Source organism: Oncorhynchus clarkii, chromosome 9 (genome assembly GCF_045791955.1).
Source record: "Oncorhynchus clarkii lewisi isolate Uvic-CL-2024 chromosome 9, UVic_Ocla_1.0, whole genome shotgun sequence".
Lineage (NCBI taxonomy): Eukaryota > Metazoa > Chordata > Actinopteri > Salmoniformes > Salmonidae > Oncorhynchus > Oncorhynchus clarkii.
The window spans coordinates 50446451-50468239 of NC_092155.1; positions in this window are offsets into that span (position 1 = coordinate 50446451).

Genomic DNA, 21789 nt, shown 5'->3' on the forward strand with positions numbered 1-21789 from the left:
TATACGCAGTTAGAGGCCTTTGAAAGTTTTCTGTGCCTACTGTCTTTATTTTAGTCCTCCTTTCTTTTTTTGACTTTGCATGCTCCTTTACCTCATATTGTACACCTATTTCTCTTTCACAAAGTGGAATGTTTTATTTATTATTATTTTTTATTTTTATTTCACCAGGTAGGCCAGTTGAGAACAAGTTCTCATTTAAAACTGTGACCTGGCCATGATAAACCAAAACAACAACACAGAGTTACACATGGGATAAATAAACATACAGTCAATAACACAACAAAAAATCTGTATACAGTGTGTGCAAATGAAGTAGGGAGGTAAAGGCAATAAATAGGCCATAGTGGCGAAATAATTACAATTTAGCAATTAACACTGGAGTGATAGATGTGCAGATGAGGATGTGCAAGTAGAAATACTGGTGTGCAAAAGAGCAGAAAAAATATATATATATGGGGATGTGGTAGGTAGTTGGTTGGATGGGCTATTTACAGATGGGCTGTGTACAGCTGCAGCGATCGGTAAGCTGTTCTGACAGCCGATGATTGAAGTTAGTGATTTTTGCAATTCGTTCCAGTCACTGGCAGCAGAGAACTGGAAGGAAAGGCGGCCAAAGAGGTGTTGGCTTTGGGGATGACCAGTGAAATATACCTGCTGGAGCGCGTGCTATCGGTGGGTGCTGCTATGGTGACCAGTGAGCTGAGATAAGGCGGAGCTTTACAGAGCAAAGAATTATAGATGACCTGGAGCCAGTGGGTTTGGCGACGACTATGTAGCGAGGACCAGCAAACAAGTCGCAATGGTGGGTAGTATATGGGGCTTTGGTGACAAAATGGATGGCACTGTGATAGACTGCATGCAATTTGCTGAGTAGAGTGTTGGAGGCTAATTTGTAAATGACGTCGCCGAAGTCAAGGATCAGCAGGATAGTCAGTTTTACAAGAGTATGTTTGGCAGCATGAGTGAAGGAGGCTTTGTTGCGAAATAGGAAGCCGATTCTAGATTTAATTTTGGATTGGAGATGCTTAATATGAGTCTGGAAGTAGAGTTTACAGTCTAGCCAGACACCTAGGTATTTATTGTTGTTCACATATTCTAAGTCAGAACCGTCCAGAGGAGTGATGCTCGGCGGGCGGGCGGGTGCGGGCAGCGATCTGTTGAAGAGCATGCATTTAGTTTTACTAGCGTTTAAGAGCAGTTGGAGGCCACGGAAGGAGTGTTGTTTGGCATTGAAGCTTGTTTGTAGGTTTATTAACACAGTGTCCAAAGAAGGGCCAGATGTATACAGAATGGTTTCGTCTGCGTATAGAGCAACATCATTGATATAGACAGAGAAAAGAGTCGGCCCGAGAATTGAACCCTGTGGCACCACCATAGAGACTGCCAGAGGCCCGGACAAAAGGCTCTCCGATTTAACACACTGAACTCTATCTGAGAAGTAGTTAGGGAACCAGCCGAGGCAGTCATTAGAGTGATGGTGGCACATTATGTTTGGCAAAGGGCCTGTTTAGGCACATTTTCAAGGTAAAACCAAAACTGAATGTGACAGGTAGTTTCTGAAGACAGACACACAGATCAACAGATAAATTGTAGACAATGATCCAGTCTACTCTAACAACATGACAAGGCGTTGGAAACATACATTAAAGATGAAAGTAGGTTTATTTTGAAAGCACTCTGCAAAGGGTTGTCACGCAAGAAGGGCAAGGGGAGAGACACAGTGGGAGGGGTGTAGCATTTCTTGAGGGAGCAGGTGTAAGGGGGCAGCTGGGTGGGAAGTGTTCGGTGGCAGGGAGGGGAAGAGCCTTCGTCTTATAAGGGTTGGACAGATATGTATAGCCACAGAGTCAACATGACTGAAAAGGTCAGTGTCTAGGATAGGGTGAAGAACCTCCATGTATTGTCTTTTATCAAACGCCCTTTTCACTCTCCTGTAGTGTTTTTGGGTACTCTTTGCTGTTTGTAATTGACAAGACTCAAGAGGGTGTGTATTTCATTTTTTATTTAGAAACATAGTTGTTATTTTCTTCAAGCAGAAGTGGCAAATGGAAAGGGTCACAAAGGAATGTTGGTCTTGTTAATTTTCAGCAATTCTGGAACACAGAAAAAATGGTTAATTTGATCCTCTCCCACTTAAGCCAATCCCTTATCTCTTTCCCAGCAATAGCAAAGCACCCACTGTATCATAATTTTAAAAAATATATTGTTTTAATTGAACTTTTATTTAACTAGGCAAGTCAGTTAAGAACACATTCTTATTTACAATGCCAGCATACCCAGCCCATACGACACTGGGCCAATTGTGCACCATCCTATGGGACTCCCAATCACAGCTGGATGTAATACAGCCTGGATTTGAACCAGGGACTGTAATTACACCTCTTGCACTGAGATGCAGTGCCTTCGACCGCTGCACCACTTGGGAACCACAACCCAATGATATATAGTAACTCCCCCATAACCCTGTATGTGTCCAGTCACCAGAGGATGAATGTCTTATAAGCATTTTCATGTTTATGATTGGATATGTTATGTCTCAATGTGGTACTTATGTGATCCCAGACTTCAACACTGTATTCTCTTTTGAATATTAGTAGTAGAGAAACCCAGAACAGTGGGAGTTGAGTTTAGTCATGACTTGTGTTCATTAATAATAATTAATACAAATAAACTTGCCTACACACATTACCATAGTGCACCTGCTTGTTTGTGCCTGCTTGTTTGTGCTATAACATGATTAAATCTTCAACATAATATGTCAACAATAGTCTGTGTGTGTGTGTGTCAGTATGTGTTTCCAGTCCAATAATTTACCCACAGACTGCGTACCCAAATTTGCCCGTTAATTCCAAACCAATCACTAGTCAAAGTTTGTTATTATTGACCATTAGTCATCTACCAGTTTCTGTTTCATAAGCACATACTATAATGTGAATGTTATTTCCATTGGAGAAAATTGAGCCTGTGTATGAGTACGTGTGTGTCTTACCATCCAAATCAATCCTGTTGTCTTTGTTAAGGTCGGCGTTTTTCATTAGCTTGGTACATTCCTCGTCATTGACTGGCTTTCCAGTGGTGGCCATTATGTCATTAAACTCCTCACCATCGCCATTTCAATTTAGAGAAATTAGAAAAATGTAACACACAGCTGCTGTATTTTTCCTGAACTAAAAGGGAAATTAAGCTAATTGTCATTAAAGGTTCATAATGAGGCAGGTCGTTTGACAGGCCATCCACTAGATACCTTTTGGTATTCCTAGTTGTTGAACCAGGGTGAGAAACTTAAGGTTACTTTCGTAACCCCAGTTCTTTGAGAATATGAATGAGATGTACAGTGCCTTCAGAAAGTATTCAGACCACTTGACTTTTTCCACATTTTGTTGTGTTCCAGCCTGCATTTAAAATGGATTACATTTAGACTTTGTGCCACTGATCTACACTAAAAACCTCATAATGTCAACATGGAATAATGGCTTGATAAGTATTCACCCCCTTTGTTATGGCAAGCCTAAATCACTTCAGGACAAAACATTATCTTAAAGCTGCAATATTTAACTTTTTGGCTGACCAACCAAATTCACATAGAAATGTGAAACATGTTCTATGTGCTCTATTTCTATGCTTCCCATTCTTAATTTTTGTTTTTGCGTCTTTTACTTTCGTTTTTGTACACCAGCTGAAAATACAATATTTTTGGTGATTGAAAATATATTTCACAGTGGTTTAGATGGTAAAATGATTCTCTACACATTACTTATTTTGTCACATAAACTGAAATCATTCTAATTTAAGCAACCAGGAAATGGTGGAGTGATCTCTTCATGTTGCACCTTTAACAAGTCATCTAATAAGTTGCAAGGACTAACTGTTTAACATGATTTTTTAATTGCTACCCCATCTTTGTACCCCACACATGCAATTCATTATCTGGCGAGCAGTGAATTTCAAGCACAGATTCAATAACAAAGACTAGAGAGGTTTTCCAATGCTTCACAAAGAAGGGCACCAACTGAATATTCCTTTGAGCATGGGGAAGTTATTAATTACACTTTAGATGGTGTATCAATACGCCCAGTCACTACGAAGATACAGGCGTCCTTCCTACTCAGGTGACTGATTGGAAGGAAACGGCTCAGGGATGGTGGCTTTAAAACACTTACAGAATTTACAGGCCAATGGTGACTTTAAAACACTTACAGAATTGAATTGCTGTGATAGGAGAAAACGGAGTATGGTTCAGCATTGTAGTTACTCCACAATAATAACCTAAATGAAAGAGTGAAAAGAAGGAGTCTTGTACAGAATAAAAATATTCCAAAACATGTATCCTGTTTGCAGTAAGGCACAAATGTGTCAAAGAAATGAAGTTTTTGTCCTGAATATAAAGCATTATGTTTGGGGCAAATCCAACGAAGCACATCGCTGAGTACAACTCTTCATATTTTGGCTGCATCATGTTATGGCTATGCTTTTCAACGGCAAGGACTAGGGAGTTTGTTTAGGATAAAAGGGAAAGGAATAGAGCAAAGTCCAAAAGAAAAAACAGGTTCAGTCTGCTTTCCAAATCAAATCAAATTTAATTTGTCACATACACGTGTTTAGCAGATGTTATTGCGAGTGTAGCGAAATGCTTCTGTTTCTAGTTAAGACAGTGCAGCAATATCTAACAAGTAATATCTAACAATTTCACAACAAATACATAAAACACACAAATCTAAGTAAAGAATATATAAATGGATGAGCATGTATAGAATACAGTATATGCATATGAGATGATTGTCACGCCCTGGCCTTAGTTATCTTTGTTTTCTTTATTATTTTGGTTAGGTCAGGGTGTGACATGGGGGATTTATGTGTTTCGTCTGGTCTAGGGGTTTTGTATGTTTATGGGGTGTTTTCTAGTCTAGGTGTTTATGTAAGTCTATGGTTGCCTAGATTGGTTCTCAATTAGAGGCAAGTGTTTATCATTGTCTCTGATTGGGAACCATATTTAGGCAGCCATGTTCTTTGGGTATTTTGTGGGTGATTGTTTTCATGTCTGTGTTTGTTCACCACACGGTACTGTTTTTGGTTTCGGTTATTCACGTTACGTTTATTGGTTTTGTATTTTAGTGTTCAGTTTGTCTTTAAAATTAAACATCATGAACACTTACCACGCCGCATCTTGGTCCGGTCCATACTAATCCTCCTCTTCAGACGAAGAGGAGGAAATCTGTTGTGACAATGATGAGTAATGCAAGATATGTAAACATTATTAAAGTGACTAGTGTTCCATTTATTAAAGTGGCCAGTGATTTAAAGTCTATGTATATAGGGCAGTGATGTCTATCTTGGTCCCAGTTTTGATGCACATGTACTAACCTCTCCTTCTGGATGATAGCGGGGTGAACAGGCAGTGGCTCGGTTGGTTGTTGTCCTTGATTATTTTTGTTGGCCTTCCTGTGACATCGGGTGCTGTAGGTGACCTGGAGGGCAGGTACTTTGCCCCTGGTGATGCATTGTGCAGACCGCACCACCCTCTGGAGAGCCCTGCGGTTGTGGGCGGTGTAGTTGCCTACCAGGCGGTGATACAGCTCGACAGGATGCTCTCAATTGTGCATCTGTAAAAGTTTTTGAGGGTTTTAGGTGACAAGCCAAATTTGACATTGGTGTATTTTGTGTAGATCGTTGGCAAAAAATGACAATTAAATCGGTTTTAATCCCACTTTGTAACACAACAAAATGTGGAAAACATAAGGGGTATGATGTTTTTATCTCTCCCAGATCTGGTTCACCACTTCAATCCGAGTCTCCAATCCGCTCCTTCATTCAGTACTCCTGGGACATGAGCCACGCGTAGTGAGAGTAGGTGTACTCTGCTTCACACTGGCGGTCGATGTATGCCACCACGGTCGTATTGTTTGTCCGGACCAGGATGTGACAATTCGAAGGCAGGGTAGAACGTTTTTCAAGGAAAGAAACACTATCCGTTTACTGCTCTTCCTTCGTAAACTGCGCCCCCACCCTGTGAGTGATGTCTGCCGTCTCCACCTTGATACTAACCCTAGGGGCGTGCCAGAAACAAATATCGAGGGGCTCTTCCAGTGACAGAGAACCAAGGGACATTATGAGGTTACCATTATCTTTTGATTGAGGTGACATGTACACAGACATTGGTCAGATACCCAACGCTGGAAGTCTCAGTAGTCCCAGTGGTGGAGATGGTGGATGCCACAACCCCAGCACTCAAGAGACGCGTTCTAAGCGTGACAGAGTGTCCCATGTGGAACAGGGAAAGGCACTGTCAGGAACGATGTGATGCGGTGGTCTGATAGTGTAGCCCGATAAGAGAGAGAACCCAGATTGACACCTAGGTATTCTATTCTCTGTGTGGGTACCAAACAGCTTTCTTTCTGGTTGATCTTGAACCCTAACTCTGTGTGGTGGGTTACAAGGGAAGCCGTGTCTCGTCCCCTGATTCTCAAATGTTCAATTTTTAGCACCTTATTTTCATTTAGCATTTCAGTCTAGAACCAATTATCCATAAACAGGATGCACAGCATTGAAACGGTCCATGATAGATAATCAAAATCAAACAACGTTATTTAATGTCTTTACATGTGATTTATAAAAATATAGATTATTTCCAGCAAGTCATGAAGGAAGATGGGTCTATTTCTTTTTGTCTTTGCTCCTTGGGAACAATAAAAGGAACAATATGACAGAGATTTAAAACACCTCCAGGGGGAGTTGATAGTCAATCACAGCCATGTCCCACCACTCTGCCCCAATACTGATTCAACAACTCCTTGTACTGACCCCCTCTGGCCGCTATGGTAAAGATCCTCCCAAAGTCATGACTAGTTACCCCGTGACACGGATATAAATATGCAGGCATTCCACCTATCAATTACTCACTTTGTCACTTTCAATCACTTTGTCACCATCTTCTGTCTAGCCAGCACCACTGTCTCAGTAACATTTGCAGACCATGGTGGCTTTGAAAAACCTAACCAACATCGAACACAACGACAACGTGAATTGAAATGCGTACAGTACATATAATACTGCATGATGTTTGGTATATGGTAAATGCAACCTAATATCACTCTCATAAAAGCCAATCCAAAAAAGGTAATTGAAAAAAGACAAGTGTTTGTGTGTGGGCCACAACAACATAATATGAGCCTTAAACATCAAAATCCAAACCAGTTATCCATTAGTCCAGCTTCAGTCGACAATTCCACTCCATTTCCCACAATGAAAAAATATCAGAAAATAATTTGATCACATCTGTGAAAAATCAGAATGAGTGAAACAAGACATCTGCTCATTAAAATATAATGATCTTCTTTCCCTCTTTGTTTCACCCTCTACGGACTCTCCCTACAGTATGTTGGCTGGCTCCACTGCAACAGACAACAGACAGGTTAATGGAATTGCAGGGAAGAGTGGCTTTCTGATACATGGTTGATACACAGCTTTATGAGTACGCAATAAGTACCCCCTCATCTAGCTACTCTTTGTCTGAATATGATCCGGATTGGGCATGAAGCACTTGCTGCTTACTTCAATCCCTCACAACCTCCACCTCAGTCATACCGTCTACCCCTTTCCTCCTTAAGTTCCCTCCTATCCCCCATGTTTAACTAAAGGACAAGAGTAGAAGTCTCAATGACATTTTATTATGGCAAGGGTTCAACTGAGAATCTTAACAGTAGATCTAACACGCACACACACACACACACACACACATACACACACACACACACACACACATTAGGATAGTGTTCTATGTGGAATGGGCTGGGCATGAGGCGGGAGGGATTTGTACCATCTCCCTTACATGCATGTGGGCTACCAGCTCTGTCTGTTAACCAAGTGATCAAAGTCAACAACCACCCCTCCCCACACACGCACACACAGTGCTAAATGTACAGTCCTAAATTCAGTCAAAAGCTAAGGTACTCATACAAAATACATTACTAAAGTTTCCACAAACAAATCCACTTGCACATTGAGATGCCTTAAAGCACATTGACACATACTTAGATTAAATTCATTTGTTATTTAGTCATTTGCACAGGGTCACAGGTGTACAGTGAAACACTTAAGCTCCGATCTCCAACAGTGCAGGTGTGAATGAAACAATAATACAAAGTTATAATATTTTACAACTGTGACAATGATAAATGTAATGACTAGTGGTGGCTTTTCCGCAGCCTGATGGTCTGGGGGTAGAATCTATTGACCAGTCTGTTCATTTGAGCCATGCCCCTGTACTACCCGCGTCTGAGCGAGGTAAACAGGCCGTGACTCGGGTGGCAGAGGTCTTCTTGGCCTTCCTGTGACACCAGGTGTTGTAGGTGTCTTGGAGGCAGTGGCAACTCGTCATTCAGGGCAGGTGAGGCAGAGCCCACCTGTTTTGAGACCACATTTTTAGCAGAATTGATTTATTATTATAAAAAAAATATATTATTGGGGCTGTCAATGAAGCATGATTTGTGCTGCGCTCAAAACAACTGTTAACTCGGACTTGAGAACTTGACTTCAGTGAGTGAGTTGAAGACAATTGGGAAGTTGGGAATAAACGAGCTCCGGTTGGGAAAATACATTTTGAACGGTAATCCAACTCGGAATTGTAAATCCGGCCTCTTTCTAGAGCCATGACCTGAAGATCAATGATGTCATCATGATGCGACCTTGTTTTTTTTTCAGAGTTCCCAGTTGTTTTGAAAGCACCATAACACCAGAGAATGACAGACTTTGATGACAAAATGCTGTGCCACCTTCCTGTTCAAGTGAGCACAGCACACCACGGTGAGTCCAAAAATGTAATGTATGCTGCTGCAAAAATTAGCTAAGAAAGTAATACTAATTGTATGTTGTGTAATAAGATGTTAATAGCCCATGTGCCTCACCCTAATAATGTGATATATTTATTTCTCTTAATTTAGCCAACTGTTCTGACTTGGTGGTACACATGTAGCCTATAACCTGTTTTTGAGAAATGTAATCATTGAATATTGTAAGATCTTTCATTGTCTGCTTATATGCACCCTTTATTTATCCTACGGTTCTGACTTGGTGTACAAGGAGAAAACTGTAATGGCCCATGTTCTGAATTCTGTAGCTTTACATTTCAAAAGTGCTGAACATAGAGTTATATTGACTACGTCCGTTCTAGCTCGCTCATTAATGTCTTAATCGAAATTCTGGGTTGCCTCTTATCCACTTGTCGTCTCCTTATGCCAATTTTGTACATCTCAATTGACATTAGAAACCACATTTGTTTAAGCAAGTCAGCCATACCAGCTATGTTTTTTTTAAATGCAGTAAATGAGCCTGAATGAACTGTTTCGCTGCCAGACAAGGCTCCGCTGATACCCAGGTGTAGCAGTGGTAAGATGTTTGTACCGCTGTTTGGACAGCTTTATGTAGGCCCTAACAGTTTGTGGGCACTGTTTGTCACCGTTATAGTGCAATTAATGTATTAGTGTTGTGTTGTGTAGTGGCTTTGCTGGCATGCATCCCACTTTTTTATTTTTTTGCCCCACCAAGATTTACATGCTAAAATCTGGAGGGCAGGCTGTAATGGTGCGTTCGGCTGAGCGTACCACCCTCTGCTTATGTGATGTATTTATTACAAATAACTCACATGGACTCCAGTGCACAAAGATACAAACACACACATACTAACAGGCATCTATCACTGTATCTTTAGATGATTACAGTGAACAGAGCATACTGTCAAAGAGAAACACTAATTCACAGTGTGAAGTGAAAAACAAATCAGATCCACCTATCAAGTCGATATGTCATTGATTACATGTAACTTAGGCTGCCTTTACTCAGGTAGCCCAATTCTGATTAAAAAAAAAAACTTTTTACCATTCAGATCAGCTCTTTTGCCAATAACTGGACAGCAGATCAGAATTGGGCTGCCTGTGTAAACACAGCCGTACAGTGACAAAGACCAGGACTTAGGAACCACTACCAAATTATCATTCATTCAAAAACAAATCAGGTTTTATGTAGTTATTAAGTTAATGATCAGTTAAATAGATAACTAAAGGAAAACCTTTTGATGGTGAGGATATGATACTACTCATCCTACACTGAAACATTCTGCAGTGCAAATGAAAGCGCAACACAGAGAGAGCACAAACTGCAACAATCAAATTCCAGACCAAATCTAATAATTTAAAATAAGGACTTTAGCCCAAACTTAAATCTGAGAGCATCACACCCTGATCTGTTTCCCCTGTCTTTGTGCTTGTCTCCACCCCCCTCCAGGTGTTGCCCATTATCCCCATTATCCCCAGTGTATTTATACCTGTGTGCTCTGTTTGTCTGTTGCCAGTTCGTTTTGTCCGTCAAGCCTACCAGCTGTTTTCCCTTTACTCCTGTCTTTTTCTACAGTTCCTGTTTTCTAGTGTTCCCGGTTTTAACTATTCTGCCTGCCCTGACCCTGCCTGCCGTTCTGTACCTTGTCACACCGCCCTGGATTATTAAACTCTGCCTACCCTGAGACTGCCTGCCGTTCTGTACCTTTTGACTCTGATTTGGATTACTGACCTCTGCCAGCCCCTGACCTGTTGTTATGCCTGCCCCTGTTCTAGTAATAAACTTTGGTTACTTCGACACTGTCTGCATCTGGGTCTTCCCTAAAACGTGATCGAGTCCTATTTACAGTCAGATCCATAGGTATTGGCAGCCTTGATAAATATGAGCATATTACATAAAATATAAAATAAATAATACAAATACTGAGCTATATTAATTGCACATTTTTTAGGGGGAAATTATATTAGTTTATACTAATAATATTGGTCAGAGCAAGAGATTTTGTTTAACAAGTAGAATTATTGGCACCCCTGTTTTCTATACTCTAGCACCCTTCCCTTGTGAGGATAACGGCACTGAGCCTTTTTCTAAAATGTTTAATGAGATTGGAGAACACTTTGGGAGGGATCTTAGACCATTCCTCCATACAGAATATATCCAGATCCTTGACATCCTTCGTCTGTGCTTATGGACTTCCCTCTTCAATTCAAACCACAGGTTTTCAATGGAGTTCAAGTCCGGGACTGATATGGCCATTGTAAAATGTTGATTTTGTGGTCAATTAACCATTTATTTGTTGATTTTGATTAGTACTTGGAAGACCCAAGGGCGGCCAAGTGTCAGCCTCCTAGCAGAGGCAACCAGGTTTTTGGCAAAAATTACCTGGTACTTGGTAAAGTTCATGAAGCCATTGAGGGCAAGGGCCCCAGGACCAGTGGACCAAGTCAAATATCCCCATAACATCAAAGATCCACCACCATATTATACTGTAGGTATGAGATACTTTTCTGTATATGTTTCTGTTTTTCAATGCCAAACCCACCACTAGTGTGCTTGGCCAAAGAGCAACATTTTTCATCTAATCTGACCATAGCACCAGTTCCAATCCAAGTGCCAATGCCGTTTATCAAACTCCAGGCAGAGCTATGGTCAGATTACATGAAAATAAAGCTCTGGCCCACCAGTGGTGGGTTTGGCGTAAAAAAAACTTGGTTCTGGCTACCCCAGGGGTGCACATTTTGGTTGTTGCCCTAGCAACAAACTTGAATATGAGTTCATTATTTCAATCAGCTGTGTAGTGCTAGGGCAAAAACCAAAACGTGCAACCCTTTGGGAAACGCTGAAATATACAGTGCATTTGGGAAAGTATTCAGACCCCTTGACTTTTTCCTAATTTTGTTACGTTACAGCCTTATTCTAAAGTGGGTTACATTGTTTTTACCCCTCTCAATCTACACACAATACCCCACAATGACAAAGCAAAAAAATATTTTTATAAATTGTATTAAAATAAAACTCAAATATCAAATTTACATAAGTATTCAGACCCTTTACTCAGTACTTTGTTGAAGCACCTTTGGCAGCGATTACAGCCTGGAATCTTCTTGGGTATGACGTTACACGCTTGGCACACCTGTATTTGGGGAGTTTCTCCCATTCTCTGCAGATCCTCTCAAGCTCTGTCAGGTTGGATGGAGAGCATCATTGCACAGCTATTTTCAGGTCTCTCCAGAGATGTTCAATCGGGTTCAAGTCCAGGCTCTGGCTGGGCCACCCAAAGACATTCAGAAATTTGTCCCAAAGCCACTCCTGCGTTGTCTTGGCTGTGTGCTTAGGGTCATTGTCCTGTTGGAAGGTGAACCTTCACCCCAGTCTGAGGTCATGAGCGCTCTGAAGCAGGTTTTCATCAAGGATCTCTCTGTACTTTGCTCCTTTCGTCTTTACCTCGAATCCCGACTAGTCTCCCAGTTCCTGTCGCTGAAAAACATCCCACAGAATGATGCTGCCACCACCATACTTCACCAGGTGTCCTCCAGATGTGACACTTAGCATTCAGATCAAATAGTTAAATCTTGGTTACATCAGACCAGATAATCTGATGAATGTGGCTTCCGTCTGGCCACTCTACCATAAAAGCCTGGTTGGTGGAGTGCTGCTGAGATGGTTGACCTTCTGGAAGGTTCTCCCATCTCCACAGATGAACTCTGGAGCTCTGTCAGTGATCATCGGGTTCTTGGTCATCTCCCTGACCAAGGCCCTTCTCCCCCAATTGCTCAGTTTAGCTGGGTGGCCAGTCTAGGAAGAGTCTTGGTGGTTCCAAACTTCTTCCATTTAAGAATGATGGAGGTCACTGTGTTCTTGGGGACCTTCAATGCTGCAGACATTTTCAGGTACCCTTCCCCAAATCTGTGCCTTGACACAATCCTGTCTCGGAGCTCTACGGACAATTCCTTCGACCTCATAGCTTGGTTTTTGCTCTGACCTGCACTTTTAACTGTGGGACCTTTATATAGACAGGTGTGTGCCTTTCCAAATCATGTCCAATCAATTGAATTTACCACAGGTGGACTCTAATCAAGTTGTAGAAACATCTCAAGGATGATCAATGGAAACAGGAGGCACCTGAGCTCAATTTTGAGTCTCATATCAAAGGGTTTGAATACTTATGTAAGTAAGGTATTTCTGTTTCTAAAAACCTGTTTTTGAATTGTCATTGTGGGGTATTGTGTGTAGATTGATGAGGATTTTTTACATTTAAAAACATAGCAAAATGTGGATAAAGTCAAGGGGTCTGAATACTTTCCGAATGTACCGTACAGGTAGCTGCCAAAATAAAGGAAACACTTGAGTAAATGAGGGACACAACGTATATATTGAAAGCAGGTGCTTCCATGGTCTAGGGCACTGCATCGCAGTGCTAGCTGTGCCACCAGAGACTCTGGGTTCGAGCCCAGGCTCTGTCGCAGCCGGCTGCGACCGGGAGGTCCATGGGGCGACGCACAAATGGCCTAGCGTCGTCCGGGTTAGAGAGGGTTTGGCCGGTAGGGATATCCTCGTCTCATCGCGCACTAGCGACTCCTGTGATGGGCCGGGCGCAGTGCACGCTAACCAGATCGCCAGGTGCACGGTGTTTCCTCCGACGCATTGGTGCGGCTGGCTTCTGGGTTGGAAGCTCTGTTAAGAAGCAGTGCGGCTTGGTTGGGTTGTGTTTCGGAGGATGCATGGCTTTCGACCTTCGTCTCTCCCGAGCCCGTACGGGAGTTGTAGCGATGAGACAAGATAGTAACTACTAACAATTGGAAACCACGAAATTGGGGAGAAAAAAGGGTAAAATTAAATTTAAATATATATATATATATATATATATATATATATATATATATATATATATATATATATAACAGAAAGCAGGTGCTTCCACACAGGTGTGGTTCCTGAGTTAATTAAGCAATTAATATCCCATCATGCTTAGGTTGACCAGTTTCCCATTATTTTGGCTACCATGGCTGGAAGAGATCTCAGTGACTTTGAAAGAGAGGTCTCAAAGGAGCATTATGGGTTTAAAGGGTGTGTGTGTCTCAGTCACCAGATCTCAACCCATTTGAACACTTATCGGAGATTCTGTAGCGGTGCCTGAGACTTTGTTTTCCACCACCATCAACAAAACACCAAAGGTATCCCTCCAATAAAGTTCCAGACACTTATAGAATCTGTGTTCTGGTGGCCCAGTGCCCTTTTAAGACACTTTATTTTGGCAGGTACCTGTATATGACTGTATATTACAAAGAGAAGTCAGTTTGCACATGCACACTCAAATCGCCGGGGCTTGGACTACAAGGTGTGGAAAGCGTTCCACAGGGACGCTGGCCCATGTTGACTCCAATGCTTCCCACAGTTGTGTCAAGTTGGCCGAATGCCCTTTGGGTGGTGGACTATTCTTGATACACACGGGAAACTGTTGTGTGTGAAGAACCCAGCAGTGTGAGAGTTCTTGACACACACAAACCGGTGCGCCTGTCACTTACTACCATACCCTGTTCAAAGGCACTTAAATATTTTGTCTTGCCCATTCACTCAGGATGACACACATACACACTCCATGTATCAAGGCTTAAACATCTGTCTTTAACCTGTCTCCTTCCCTTCATCGACACTGATTGAAGTGGATTTATCAAGTGACATCAGTAAAGGATCATAGCTTTCACCTGGATTCACCTAGTCAGTCTATGTCATGGAAAGAGCAGGTGTTCCTCATGTTTTTTACACTCATTGTATATTACAGTAAATGAAACCACTCTATTTAACCTCCTTCATTGCTTTAGTCAGAGGGTTTTGTACAGGCACAGCAACAACAGAGTCCCTAGCTGAATACATTTAGATATTTAAACAGCCTCAAAATTACAATAGGAATCATCACTAGTCAATTTGTCACAGACAATTTGTCCAACAATACTTTGGCTGCGTTAACACAGGCAACCGAGTTCAGATCTTTTGCTAATTATTTGGCATATTTGATACCTATCTTATCATTTCACTAATGTGTAAAAAATAAACAACCTCATGGAATCTGATCTTTTCAGTTCAGATTTATACCACATCCATATGTGGATCTGAAACCTGAAACAATTCTGAAGCTCCATATGCGACCTCAGTCCAGATGGATTTTTTTTGTGGCTTTTTTTTGTTGCTTTTTCCACATGTTCTGCCAGTACCAAGACAACTACCCCTAGATTTAAAGGAACAATTACAGGAAATGAGTATTGCATCTGTGTCCTACTTCAGAGACTGCATCAGTGTGAATGCGCAAATTTGATATGGGTCACATTCAAAACTAAGTGTGGACAGAAAAAAAGGATTAATCAGAATTGGGTTCTTAGGGTGGCTCTGTAAACACAGCCTTTGTGCCTTAACTTTTTAAGGCACAAAGGCTGTCCTTAACTTTTTACTGCAGTGTGCAAAATCAGGGTCGCACAGTGTTTCTTGGTAGCCTTAAACGAATCTACTTTGACACAGAAAGTATACAACTCACACACATGGTTATGGCCTTAAAAAAACAGGACACCTGTACATGTTAGATATAGAGTTGAAATGTATACATTTTGAATTCACATCCCAATAAAATATTACAAAGCTGCTTGACATAGACACACCAGAAACACCAGATTTTCTCCATGAAAAAAAAAAAAAAATGTTTATTAATTAGGAAATTATGAAAAATATTAATAACATTCCACCCATGAGGCCACTGGGTCATCTGACTGCAGGAAAGGGCTACTGTTGGGGCAATGATCTTAATCGGTGCGTGAAAGTGAATGTCAAATGATGAAGTCCACATATGAAGTCTTTATCTACGTTTCCCTTGTGCAGTGTGGTTCACAAGTATGCAGTATACTACTGTGTGACATGGTTAGGAAAACAAGGTCTTTGTGTACCAGGTGCAGATTCAGTGACCTATCATCACGGATTTTGAGCTACCCATATTGTAACAACACACCTGTCTGTTTGGCTTCTAATCATCCAACCTACCTCGTAAATAGCAGTCGGAGTCTATCTTTCTCCTCCTTCCCTCATACCAAGGAGAGGGCTCAGTTAACACATCCCCTCCTCTATCCTCCCTCTCTCCTCTCTCTCTCCTTCCTCTCTCCTTCCTCTGCTGCCTCCATTTCTGGGACCACTGATATCACCTCTGCTAGTCCAAGTGTCTTATCTATCCTTGACAGACGGAACCAGCTGATCCCGATGCCTTCACCCTGCCTCATCTTCACTCTCTCTCCCCTTCCCTAAACCCCTCCCCATCCTCCTCTTTTTCTCACTCTATTCTTGGACATTTCCAAGTAAAGCAGCTGGAAGCTCGAGACCTACCACATGACGTTCCAAACTAAATAAGGCTAGGGGAGGCATGTGTATTCCTCCCCTCTGTCCCTTTCACACTTCCCAGTCCTAGGAGACAGCTTTGTGGACTGACAGTTAGTTGCCTCCCACAGGAGTCAATGTTGTATTTATAAGCAAGAGGACAAAGAGTAGGACTAGAAGAGGCAATATACTGTATCAAATCCATTATTATATTGTGTGAAGTACAGTATATATTTTCTGTGCCTATTTTGATTAAGTGTGTTAATTAAATAAGCAGCTAACCTTATTGTTGTCATGGAGACAGCTGGGTTTCTTTGCTGTCATGACGCCCACATTGTCCATGATGAAACAATAAGCTGTAAATGCCTCTCCATCAAGTGGAAGGAAGAATCCGGTGGTTCATTTGGAATAAACATGTTTAGAAATCCCAGGTCGGGTGTATTCAGGATCATTTTCCAGTTGAACCCCCACTTAAAAATGTCATGACTTGATTTGAAGATACTTTGAGATTATTGGGGCGTGACATTTAGAGTTTGCTAACTGGGGGACATGGAATTACATTGGTTTTTGGTTAGAAAATGCTAATATCAACGGTTGGTGGCAGTGGCTAACCATAGGATGGATTGCAGTCTCTCCTTGTCCATAAGAAACAAACATGTGAATATGTAATTATTTGGGGTGAACTATCCCTTTAAAATACTGTAGGACTGTAGAATATGCTGCCTAGAGGGAGCTCTCCAAGAGGGTTGGCCACCCCTTTTCTATGTTTGAATATGTTCATATGACATTTTATTTATACAAATTAGCCAGGGGCTACAACAAAAAGGTGTGCTGCCAAGGGGTACTCCAGGACTGGAGTTGGGAAAGACTGCTCAAACATAGGCAAAATCTTTTGCATTTATGCCTAACATTTCTGCCTAGCAACTTGTGCACAATACTAAAATGGCAAAACAGGATATTTGAGGCAAGGGACATTTCAATTTAGCCTATTCTCATTTTGCCTATATTCAACACTGTCCGTAAATGAACGCTGGTTTTAATGTCCAGTTGGAAATGAGGGTTGAATGGCGGGAACCCGGTTACCGAGATTTACCACTCCCTTTTCCCGGGATAAATAACTGCGAGAAACCGGTAAATTATAATAAATTATTTATATGAACAGCATGTCATGAAATTAAATTATTAAACTATATGCGATGTCTAAATCTGCCTTCTCTACGGCCTCTGCATGATGGATGAGGGTGGGGACAGACTGCCCATCTCAGCATTGTGACAGGTAGGCCTACATTTGCTGCAGCATAGTCTAATTATATAGGAGAAAATGACACATTAGATCTTGTAAAAGATAACACAAAGATTTTTTTTTTTTTTTTTTTTTGCACAATCATTTTTGAAATGCCAGAGGAAGACCATAATGTATTATTCCAGCCCAGGTGCAATTTAGATTTTGGCCACTAGATGGCATCAGTGTATGTGCAAAGCTTTAGACTGATCCAATGAACCATTGCATATCTGTTCAAAATGTTGTATGAAGACTGCCCAAATGTGCCTAATTGGTTTATTAATACATTTTCAAGTTCATAATTGTGCACTCTCCTCAAACAACAGCATGGTATTATTTCACTGTAATAGCTACTGTAAATTGGACAGTGCAGTTAGATTAACAAGAATTTAAGCTTTCTGCCCATATCAGATATGTCTATGTCCTGGGATTTTTTTTGTTACTTACAACCTCATGCTAATCACATTAGGCTATGTTAGCTTAACTGTCCCGCGGGGGGGTACACCGATCCCGTAGAGGTCAAAAAAACATTACTTGGAGTCCCATGCTCTTGGAGTCCCATGCTCTTGGAGTCCCATGCTCTTGGAGTCCCGTGCAGGAAAAGCTAGACTAGAACAGCTTGCTGAACATAATTTTTTTGAATTGCTTATACCAATAGACTATTCGAAGAGGGGAAGCAAGCTCTTGTTTACTGAATGTTATATACAACAGCCAATAGAACTCATGGGGTGTTTGAAAGAAGAGCGAACGCGCGATGGCGGTAGGCTATAGCAGTTATTTATTCAGATCCATAACCATTCAATCTTTGTGAAGTGATGTGAAAGCCTTTTACATCTAATTCTAGTCCTATATTATTCAAGGATGTCATTAGAATGATGAAGATAATGACAAAGAAAATGATTTCATTTAACTGTTGAAAGCGAGGAAGGAATGAAGCAACAATAGAGAGAAAGAGGAGGTAGGCTAATAACATTAGGGGAAATATTATGAACGGTAAATACTTTATGCATCAGCCTATTACTGATTATACAAATAGGGCTTTTGTATTTCAAAATTCCAACTAAATTTGCAAGCCTATACCTGTAACTTTGTATGCCGCATGTGCTGCACCAGAATTGCATGTTTTCTCCCTGATTTATCATGGTTTGAAAGTTGTGCATAATTCCAGTCCATATCATACAGTATAATAGAATATAGTACAGTAATACAGTTCACACTCAAAAAGATTAGCCTACTGGAGCTTGTTTAATTTATTTACCCAATAGAGCACATAGCTAGCTACATCTATGGGCTTTTCTGTTTTTCTGTTGTGTTCCAATTCATCCCAAAGGTGTTCGATTGGGTTGCGGTCAGGGCTCTGTGCAGGCCAGTCAAGTTCTTCCACTCCGATCTCAACAAACCGTTTCTGTATGGACCTTGCTTTGTGCACGGGGGGAATTGTCATGCTGAAACAAGAAACAGGAAAGGGCCTTCCCCAAATTGTTACCACAAAGTTGGAAGCACAGAATCGTCTACAATGTCATTTTATGCTGTAGTGTTAAGATTTCCCTTCACTGGAACTAAGGGGCCGAGCCCAAACAATGAAAAACAGCCCCAGACCATTATTCCTCCTCCACCAAACTTTACAGTTGGCACTATGCATTGGGGCAGGTAGTGTCCTCCTGGCGTCCGCCAAACCCAGATTCGTCCGTCGGACTGCCAGATTGTGAAGCATGATTCATCACTCCAGAGAACTTGTTTCCACAGCTCCATAGTCCAATGGGGGAGAGCTTTACACCAGTCCAGCTGACGCTTGGCATTGCGCATGGCGATCTTAGACTTGTATGCAGCTGCTCCACCATGGAAACCCATTTCATGAAGCTCCCGACGAACAGTTATTGTGCTGACGTTGCTTCCAGAGGCAGTTTGGAACTCGGTAGTGAGTGTTGCGACTGAGGACAGACGATGTTGTACACGCTACATGCTTCAGCATTCGACGGTCCCGTTCTGTGAGCTTGTGTGACCTACCACTTCGCAGCGGAGCGGTTGTTGCTCCTAGATGTCTCCACTTCACAATAACAGCACTTACAGTTGACCGGGGCAGCTCGGGCAGGGCAGAAATTTGACGAACTGATGGCATCCTATGATGATGCCATGTTGAAAGTCACGGGTGTCCACATACTTTTGTGTATGTTGTAAGAATGTTGATATCACAAACAGAATTGGGTTATAAGCAGTGTTAAGAGGACGTCATTTTTTTCCAGAGTGCCAAAAAGTGACATTTTCAAATCGCAGTCACATGCAGGAAAGACGTTTTGGTTTCTATATACAGTTGAAGTCGGAAGTTTACATACACTTAGGTTGGAGTCATTAAAAATAATTTTTCAACCACTCCACAAATTTCTTGTTAACAAACTATAGTTTTGGAAAGTCGGTTAGGACATCCACTTTGTGCATGACACAAGTAATTTTTCCAACAATTGTTTACAGACAGATTATTTCACTTATAATTCACTGTATCACAATACCAGTGGGTCAGAAGTTTACATAGACCGCAGAAAAAAATTGTAGACCTCCACAAGTCTGGTTCATCCTCGGGAGCAATTTCCAAATGCCTGAAGGTATCTGTACAAACAATAGTATGCGAGAATAAACACCATGGGACCAGCTGTCATACCGCTCAGGAAGGAGAGGCGTTCTGTCGCCTAGTGATGAACGTACTTTGCTGCAAAAAGTGCAAATCAATCCCAGAACAACAGCAAAGGACCCTTGAAGATGCTGGAGGAAACAGGTGCAAAAGTATCTATATCGAGAGTAAAACATAACCTGAAAGGCCGCTCAGCAATGAAGAATCCACTGCTCCAAAACTGCCATAAAAAAGCCAGACTACGGTTTGCAACTGCACATGGGGACAAAGATCGTACTTTTTGGAGAAATGTCCTCTGGTCTGAGGAAACAAAAATAGAACTGTTTGGCCATAATGACCATCGTTATGTTTGGAGGAAAAAGGGGGAGGCCTGCTAGCCGAAGAACACCATTCCAACCGTGAAACACATGGGTGGCAGCATCATGTTGTGGGGGCGCTTTGCTGCAGGAGTGACTGGTGCACGTCACAAGATAGATGGCTGAAATAAATCATTCTCTCCACTATTATTCTGACATTTCACATTCTTAAAATAAGGTGGTGATCCTAACTGAACTAAGACATGGGATTTTTACTAGGATTAAATGTCAGGAATTGTGGAAAACTGAGTTTAAATGTATTTGGCTAAGGTGTATGTAAACTTCCGACTTCAACTGTAGCATCAGAAAGAGCAGATTATGAGGTTTAGAAAACCCTTACCCATTGCCAAATAATTCTCAAAATTGAAGATATGAGCTCTATTTCAAAATATGACTTTTTCCATGAAGCACATGGCAACAGATAGCCTACAGTAACATAAAATAATGGAAATGCTAGTGTTCTTTGAAATAATATATATTTTTGTATTCTGATGTTCCCCAAGACCTTCATAAATACAACCAAAGGTTTATTTTTCCAATAGCATATATGAAATGTATTTATTAGACTGTTACAATGTTTGAGTCAAAATTACTCCTCGTTGGCTCAAAGGGTGGTCCCTCAAGGCCTGGATTTTCTAGTGTTAACCACCTAAGTATACATAAATGTAAAGTCCTTGTTATTTTGTAGCTTTCACAGTCATGTGTGAAGATTCTTATTGTGGGGCTTGCGAAGCAAAAGCCCCAACTTAAATCATCGACATAATAATAACTAAGTAGTTATTCTTTAGCACTCAACTCCTACACCGTTTAAGATAGAAACGCAGTTCAAAAGTTAAAACTTGTAGACTGGTCAGGACTGAGTTACTTGTATTTTGTTTGCCCTTCTTTTTGTCAATCTTTGTTCACTTTAATGGCATTTCCTCAACATTCTAATGAATTACTTCCAATATTCCATTCACTGTAAATGCAATAATGCAACTTTTGACACAAATCAGCTACTTTGACTGCTTTGCAACAACTTAGACAGTCTTTGTTAACTTCTCTGCTACTCATCTGGCGTTTTAACAAAAATATATTATTCTGATAATAAGTTACAGCTGTTTTAGTAACTGCATCAACAACATTTCCTGTAACTTTTGGCAAACAACTCTCGTTTCCCCCCAAACAGTCAGACACAAATCTTCCACTTCTAGGAATAGCTTCGACCAATCAATAGAATGAGCTGTTTTAGTAACCCATCAACTGCATTACTTACCAACAACAGCTGCAGATTCCAATAAAACTACATCACATTTTGAAGTTCACTTTCCTTCCAGTCACTTTGTTTGTGACTGGAACGAATTGCA